Below are 9,104 nucleotides of genomic sequence, written 5' to 3'. Positions count from 1 at the left end.
GACTACTAGTCGACCAGAAAAATCTTTAGTCGAGGGCAGCCCTAATGCATATTGACTAATTGTTTACGAGAAGCATACATACAGTATAAGAGGCTGACAATTAGCTGAATATATAGCCTACTTGTTTAATTAGTGACACTTAGCCTGCATTTTAAAATTGAAAAATATTTTAAAATATTTGAATGTGGCAATTAACATTTTTATTTTAAAAACTTTTTTTTTTGAATATGGCAACATAATATTGCGCTCTACAATATTTATATGAATAAATCTCTGACAGAGACTATCAGCCAATCACTGTGTGCATAGTTAATAAGCACGCTGACATCATCCATAGCAACAAGGTCAACCCCGCCCCCTTACTCTGAGCTTAAGACTTCTCTCTATTAGTAAAAGACTATTAAGACTATTCCTTAGTAAAAGTTTGTCTCAGCAGCTTTGTGAATAGGTTTTAAGAGAAAACTCTTAGCTAAAAACTTTTACTGCTATTTAGGAGAAGTCTTAGTGGTAAGATAAAATGTTTTGTGAATACGGGCCCAGGTCTTCAGTCTGGATCAGCAGAAATCATAATCGAGCATCTGACTCCAGTTTATAAGACGATCTGCACTGAGATCATATTCCCTTTTATATTCATTTTTGAGGTGAGATAATATGATAGCATTTGATTAAATGTCACCATTTGTTGCTTTATTCAGTCTGTGGTAATGTACCTGGACCACAGATACAACCAGAGAAGCACATGACAGGAACTGCGGCCGGTCTCAGTATCACCTCTTATTCATTGTGCATCCTATATGTGTTTAATTCCTGACTGTACAGTTCACTACAAAATCTCTGTAGCAACACATTGTCAAGGTGTTTGTCCTGGCTTTCCCTAGACTCACTCAGACTGCATGTCAAAATGACCAGAATGATGAAGAACCTTCAATGACCTCCTTCTGATCCAACCAGCCATCTGATTGGAAATCCGGCTAGCCAATAAGAATTCACCATTTCTGTTTCTGATTGGCAGGGATTTCTGCACAACACAGTACACGTGATCTGAGGTGTGCTATTTTCTCACCTGTGTTCATGGCCCGCAATATTAAGAGTAGTGGTCCACGGGTTTGTTTGTTTATTTGTTTGTTTTAGTGACTGATTCTTACACTACTACCCACAATCCAGTATGTGCTAACAGCCCTGCAGCCAGTGCCAATATATTTAGCACTGCTAACCTAAAGTGCGACATTACGTTTGGAATATAAATAGTGCAGATTTTGAACAGATAATGGTTTGCAAAAAAAAAAAAACCTGTTACATTCTAAATTATTGAGCTTGATAAAGCCAATATACAGTATGTGTGAATAATAAAATGCAGATAAAGACTGTAAGCGTAACTTGTTTCTGTTTTAACCATATGGTTAAAAAGACACAACTGACATATTCCAAAGCACTGCAGTTGTGTTTTTAAAATGAATACACTCACTGAACGTCACTGGAAAACAGGCAAAAAGGTTTTGGCTTAAAAAAGCATTTGTTAATTCTGAAGCCAAATGAAAAAGAATGTTGTTTTTCTCCTGATACTGTGAAAGTATTTCACTGAAGTATACACACAGACGTCACAGAGTATGTAAACTTGTGTGGTTCTGCACCAGTCTGTACGGAGTTAATGACAATGTGGTGATGGGATGCTGCAGATCCGGCCGTAGACCTGACAGATGGAAAAGCTTACAGGAATGATAATGGGGAGATCATGTGGCCTGCGCTTCCCACTTAACATATGAAAGCAGCGAGACTAGAGAATTATCTTTCACAAGCAGACCATCACAGTGCAGGCAAAGGTAAATATAATGCATTCGCACAGGAGGGACATGAATGCAGTGAGATGATGAAACCCTCATATCACTTGCAGAGAAATGTGATGGTCTAAAGCTAGCAATGCTAAATGAATGCTTCTGTGAAACGTGGCTCTTCAAGGAAATATTTGCAGCCATTAGGGATCGGTTCTGTTTAGAGGTTCATATGGAAGACTTCCTGAAACTGACAGGTTTTACATTTCTCTTCTCTTCATCTCGGTCTTCTGTTCCTGCAAGAATGAAATGCAGCCACCGTTTGCAGGTTAAAACTGGTTGCTGGTTAAAACTGCTATAAGAGTCTGTACAGATGCAGGTAACACTGCATTAAAGCAGGGAGTTATACGCAGTAATGATCTCAAAGTTCACAAAATGAAATGTTGTGCAAAATAAAAACGCAATACAGTCGAAGGAAAACTGATATTGTACTATGGTTGGAGTGCAGTAATTAAGCATTATGGTGCGAAAGAATCATTTGGGTACCAGTTTGGAAAAGAAAATGCACAAGCTATCTCTTAATATAGAGATGCAAGTCACTGTTTGTGGTGAATTGGGAAACACCATATGGCTTAAAGGGGTTTTGATGGCTAATTGTTCCCATGTTGCCGTTGATGACTGTATCTGTGTACATGTACAGCTAGAATGAACCGGCACAACACAGCAATCAATACTGTGCTCTAATGCTCATGATGGAAATGCATGTGATGTGATTTAAAACAGACCACTAGTGATTTAGTGCTCTTTAAAATAGTTGTTATTCTGCAAAAATAGTCTTTTATGTTTCGGAAATGATCCTCTGACTGTAAAACCAAAGAAGTATTTAATGAAATAAAAGGCTTCAGTAGTTTGTATTTAACAGATACATGTAACGTTTCCTCTTTTAAACATTTGAGAGGTGGATTGAGGGGGAAAAAACATTTTTAGCATCCTAAATATTGTAAATAAAATCAGCAGTGAGACTCAAAGACTTTTTTAGGATTAAAGCTGTAATCATAAAATAATCATTGTTTCACAGTGGTTTGTTTCTATCCTATTTGCAGTGATGGATGGACCCAAACCTTGAATGGCGTGTGTGTAACAGCAACATTAACATTCTGAGTCCGTCTAACAGGCTGCTGTCGCAGAACATCGCGGTTTGCTTAACCTCTTCACTGGCGCTCGGGCAGGAGGCAAAGGTCACATACACAGTCCTGTCGTTACCCTGATTACTTCACGATTCGTCAGGCACACCAGGGACGGGCTGAGACTGAACACTGACCCGCCGACACGCCAGCAGCACACGGGCTACACGAGCGTCTCAAACACAACTCAGCTGGAGCAAGGTATATGCTGTGTGTGAGAGCATTTCCAGTGACAATTCAGACAAGAACGTCTCCACAGCTTTCTTTCTCTGAACTGACGCAATGCTCAGATCAGATGAGCCACAGTAATGGAGACGTACAGAAACTCTTGTCACATCTCATCTGGAGGTAAGTGAGAGACTCAGTGCTCACGGATCACAAGAACGTTCTTGCTATTTCTGTGCTCAGAATGGCGTCCTTTCCATGAAACTCTGTGTTTTAGGATGTATATGAACATAGGGGACTCCAGTTCTGTTGTGTTTCATGGAGGCTCCGTCACTTTAAGGGCACTTGTTTCATTGGGGTGTGAACTCAGGAACAACATCTGAAGCCCGTCTGCTCTCTCTGTCTAGAGAGTGTCATAAAGTCCTTGTGGAAACTGGGATGTGATGTGTGTACAAAGTGGAATCATCTTCAAGTAGGTAGATGATTGATGACCGGCGGGATCAGAGTGTAAAGTACTCTCAAATAATCCAGCAGAGCCCGTTCAAAGGCCAGATTTAACATGTGGAAACGCTTTTGAACTACTGGTTCTTTTGCTGTTGTTGTGTAATGGGATGACACTCACTGTAAGAACTAACACGAATGACTTGACTAAAAGAACTTGAGTTGAGAACTGGACTGGACTGGATAATTCAACCAAACCAAGTCTAATAGCCTTTTAGATGTGTGAAAGCACGTGATACTGGGCCAGAACATCCGTCCACAGTTCTCCAGAACCTTATTCTGTCACTGAAGCTGTTCTACAAGTGTTTTAGTCCCCCCATATATGAAAGTAGATCTGCTGTTTTTATTACTACAATGGGCAGTTTAAAGGAGAATTATTCAAAATATTGTAGTCCTGATGCATCCACAACCAAAACGTCATCTGATTGTTCATACAGACAATAATGAAATAATCAGATATATTGTGCTGCAGTGAGACTTGAGCAGTAAATGGCCATCAGAAGGTCAGATTCATTGAACAATCGCATTGATTGGATGTATTTGTGCGTTTCAGTGGAGACATAAAATAGTTCGGACATTACAGTACAATTTGAGTGATCTATAGGACATTAAATGAGGGTTCTTGAGCTGTGTGCATTGTTAATTGTCACAGTTAATATTTCTCCAATTAGTAATCGTCAGATAACATGCATCACACAAACCACTAGCTGTTTTCACTGCGTGTGAAGGAAGAATCAGAGACTGTTTCTCTCCTCAGGCCATTCGAATATTAAAGACCACAATCACAGAGACACGCTGTATTAGTGCTCTCTCTATTAGTCCTAATGTTGTATATTTTGCACAGTTGTTATCGTGCTGCATGCATGCTGTGTGTAGCTGAATCCACATGTTGTGTGTTAACTGGGTTGAACTGTATGAGTGTGTCAGTTATCGGTGGATGTTACGTGATCTACGAAGAAGGGTTTCACTCCTTGTGTCTATTTAATATATTAGATTCAGTTCAATTCACTGTCACAGACACAAGCAGTGATTATTATTATGATTATTTATATCTTTGATAGACTTAATTTACAATACTATCAACTGCATATTTTAAATACTATATTTTATTACAATGTCATATTTATAATAATTGTATTACATTGTCCTGTTACGTTTTAATACTAAGACATTTTTCCAGAGACTAGTTCATGAAAAACAAATGCTTTTATCATTTCAACAACACATTCGGCATGTTTTAGTCATTATAAAGCAAGCAGACCTATAAAGACAGATGAAATGTATATTTACATAGATACGGAAATAGAACAGATTCATTTATTGAATATATTTCTAAAGTGTAACATCAATTCTAACAAACGAGTCACATAAAAACATCTCTGTTTAGTTCAAAATCAAAACATATGTTTCAAAATGTACATCAAAATATGTTTTTGGAAAAAATGAATTTTACCCTAACTGTATGAAATAATGATAATATAGGTGGCTTATCCACAAATCGTAGTCTTTTATTAGTCAACATAACTTGATAATGAACATGTTATGTTCCACATTATAAATAGTATGTCTTTTTCCGTGTTAGAAATCATTAGTCATATAAAAATGATACATGATAAAGGCAAGCACTTTTTTGCACAACACACTGCAGCTCAAAGTTAGATGTTTAGTGTGCATATCGCTGTGAATAACGGTAGGTGATCTCTGCACACACGAGCGGCTGAGGCTGAGCTCAGGAGAAGATAAGCGTAATCAGAAGTGACTTCCAGTGCCAGTGATCCATGCAGGTTATTAGTGTTGTCACGAAATGTTGCAGATGCTGCGCATGCGCGCTCCAACTCCTCTGCCAAGGTCATCTACAGCCTCTCCCAGCGTGCCGAGGAGACGTCCCTACTGCAAACAGAACAAACAAACCCTGTGAAATGCATTCAGATCCTGAGGTTGAGCTTGCTGGACAGAGCAGGGCTCCACAGTGGTTTCTCCAGAACAAAAGCCATTAAAATACTTACACAAAACAGGTTAGAGTTAGATTAGCATGACTGCTTACTGACAGATCTAGAAATGACATATAGACTGATAGAGAGATGGACATCTGGGTATTTGTTTTATGCAAGTGGTTTCATATCATAGCCTAGTCTATTTAAATGGACAGATTTGATGCTTGTTCTCCAAGTTAACGCAGATCACACTAGCCTAACTTACACTATTGCAGCGTTGTTTAAAGATTGAGCATTTTGCTGCTTGTTCGGCCCAGCGAACATTCATTGGTGTGCACAGCTTTCCAAAACCAGGAGCTTTCAGGTCCAAATGTGCTGAACTAAAGCCAGAATATTCATTACTATCTCCAGGGGGTGTTAAAATAATGTTAAAAAGTTGGGAAAAAACTGAAAGCTTTAAAACATTGTTAAATGTGGTAGCATGAAACAAATAATGTGGTAATGTTAGAGATGAGTGCAGCTTCATGGAGGAGCTCATGTTATTGTGATCATGTTATTCCAGGCGTTATAGCTCATCATAAGGTGACTATGGTCTGCTCTTCCAGCTTATAGAGAGCAGCTGTGACTGTCCTGTTACAGACTCACTGACATTATAACCAGCAGAACTCGCTTCATATTTATAGGAATTAATATTGATTTAATAGCCCTTATGGAAATGAACCTGATTTTTTAAATTTTTTTCTGGGAAACTTGATTATCATTTTTATAGTAGGCCTATCCTGTTTCTGGCCATTTGTAAATTCTATGGGTCTAGCTTCCGGTCTCATCTGCGTCCAGCTATTTTTAGCTGAACAAAACAGTTCGTTTTAAAACTGATGCTCTTATATTTGTGTATAGTCTACGGACGAGTATTAATATAGTACTGTTTAATATAGTGAGAACTGTGCGGTGGACCCGCGATGCGCACCTGCAGTGTAAACACTCATTATAACAGTAGTAGTATTATTATAGACTATTGTTGTTATTATTATTTGTCATGTTGCAGCGGGTTATATGCTATGGAAATCCGTGCCGTGTGAAGTCCAAGCTGCCCACTGGATTATTTATTTTAAATGGCCTTGTTTTGTTTTTATGAATGAAATTAGAAATGGCCTTTATATATTATGACATTAAATTATTATATCGGTCTGATATTGTCATAATTCTGTTTTGGCTGCAGCTCATTCGCCACGGCAATAATGCCATCATGGAGATATTAAATTAAATTAACAGTTGTTAGTCATCTCCACGATTATGATGAATTAGCCGTACATGTTTTTTTATGTAACTTTATTTAATGTAATTATTTATATATTATGACATTAAATTATTATATCGGTCTGATATTGTCATAATTCTGTTTTGGCTGCAGCTCATTCGCCACGGCAATAATGCCATCATGGAGATATTAAATTAAATTAACATTTGTTAGTCATCTCCACGATTATGATGAATTAGCCGTACATGTTTTTTTTATGTAACTTTATTTAATGTAATTATTATTTTATTGATTTTATTTGAAATTGCAGCTACTTTACAAAACGTTATTTGATGTATTTGTTTATTCTGGTTCTTCAAGCACCGCAATCACCGCGCTCTTCCAACAAAGCAGGTGCCAAAACCAATATATCTATAGGCAAATAAATACATAAATAATTCATAGAATTAAAGCAGGGGAAACAATGTGATAGTGTGTTTATATTGTTTATCCCATACTTAAATTCAATAAATATTTTTAGGGCGCAGAACCCTTTTTTAACACCCTAATCTCGTACATATCCTTAAACATGGCCCTTACAGAAACATTTTACACCTTTTCTGGCCCGCGCTCTTCCAACAAAGCAGGTGCCAAAACCAATATATCTATAGGCAAATAAATACATAAATAATTCATAGAATTAAAGCAGGGGAAACAATGTGATAGTGTGTTTATATTGTTTATCCCATACTTAAATTCAATAAATATTTTTAGGGCGCAGAACCCTTTTTAACACCCTAATCTCGTACATATCCTTAAACATGGCCCTTACACAAACATTTTACACCTTTTCTGGCGTAACTATTTTTCTAATATTTTTCTTATACCTTCATTTTGGCAAACAGACTCAAATAAAACGTCCTTTACTGTCTCACGCATATCATTGCAATCTGTTGTGAGCCATGAGCTCTGTAAAACTCAAATGAATAAATCACGCACCCTTATTTCGTTCCAAAGCTGTATGAATTTCAACCAACACACACTAAAATCATCTTTTGTGTTCCACAAAAAAAATAATTAATAAGGACTTAATACCAGCATTATTAGTTCAATAACATCGTATGAAATTATTGTCTGCAAAACGAGAACAATTACAGTTTCTCTATGCAATGCATTTGCTAAAGTAAGTCTACATATGAAAATGTTTGTTTTCGTTTAGCTGTTGTGGAGACCCGACAGCGCGTGGCCAGGCCTAATGAGGGGCTTTTAAAATGATTTCTGGCCAATTAACAATTACAGGTCTATTTGAGGTATTTATTACGCAATAAACAAATAGTACAGCTAAATAACACGTTTCAAATGATGTATTGTTGGACCGCCACATTCAAGCCACATATGCACAATATAAAGAACATCTTTAAATTATTACTTTGATGAATGCAAAGTATTTTTCGCTGTTTAATTAAACTTGCGAATATTGTACAATTCAATTTGAAAATAGAGACACTGTAAAGAGTTTTTTTTTTTTTTTTTTTGTATTTTGACAAAAACAAACATTTATCGTTTGTTTGTTTTTTAGTACGAATTCTTCAATTCTGTAAATACAAAAACGCTTTTTTCCTTCAGTGCTAAACAACGAATCTCAATAACTGAATGTAGCAATAATGTCGGCTGAAATTGGATTCCACCTCCACAATAAGTAAGTAATTATTAGGCTATGTTAGTAATACTGTTTGAAGGGGAGCCTCCCGCTGTAATGCGTGCTGTACGGAGTACCAGAAGTGCTTTAGTAGTTTGCATACATTGCTAATACATTGTAGATTTTTGGATCATGTGCTTATTTACAATTTATTCGTTTACGCATTACGCCGTATGCTTAATATTTGAATTAGACGTTAATTCGTATTTTTTTTTATTTTTTTGGGCTGTTTTTCATATATAACAATCATTTGACTGCAGCTAATGTTGGTAAAATTAGGCCTATATGTAATAATTTTAACAAGTGTGCGTCCAGTCTCACATATGGTCCGAGATTCTCCTTAATGTACTACAAATGTTGTATTTATTTGAAAAAGACGAAACAATAAGGACACAGCAGCGTGCGTGTAAACTCTGGGACGCCCAGGCGTTGTGTTTGTATGCTACTGAAGTGTTTGACATGCATGCCTCTGTGAGCTCCACATTATCATACAAGCCATATTTCATCACTATTTGTGTACGTGGGACCTGAGAAAATGGAAATAAATAAAAGCCTCAATTAGCGTCTCTGACTCTTTGTCTGTCTGCTATAGACTCCAGGTTAAGACCATGAACA

Source organism: Sinocyclocheilus anshuiensis, unplaced genomic scaffold (genome assembly GCF_001515605.1).
Source record: "Sinocyclocheilus anshuiensis isolate Anshui unplaced genomic scaffold, SAMN03320099.WGS_v1.1 scaffold2088, whole genome shotgun sequence".
Lineage (NCBI taxonomy): Eukaryota > Metazoa > Chordata > Actinopteri > Cypriniformes > Cyprinidae > Sinocyclocheilus > Sinocyclocheilus anshuiensis.
This window is presented reverse-complemented; position numbering follows the sequence as displayed.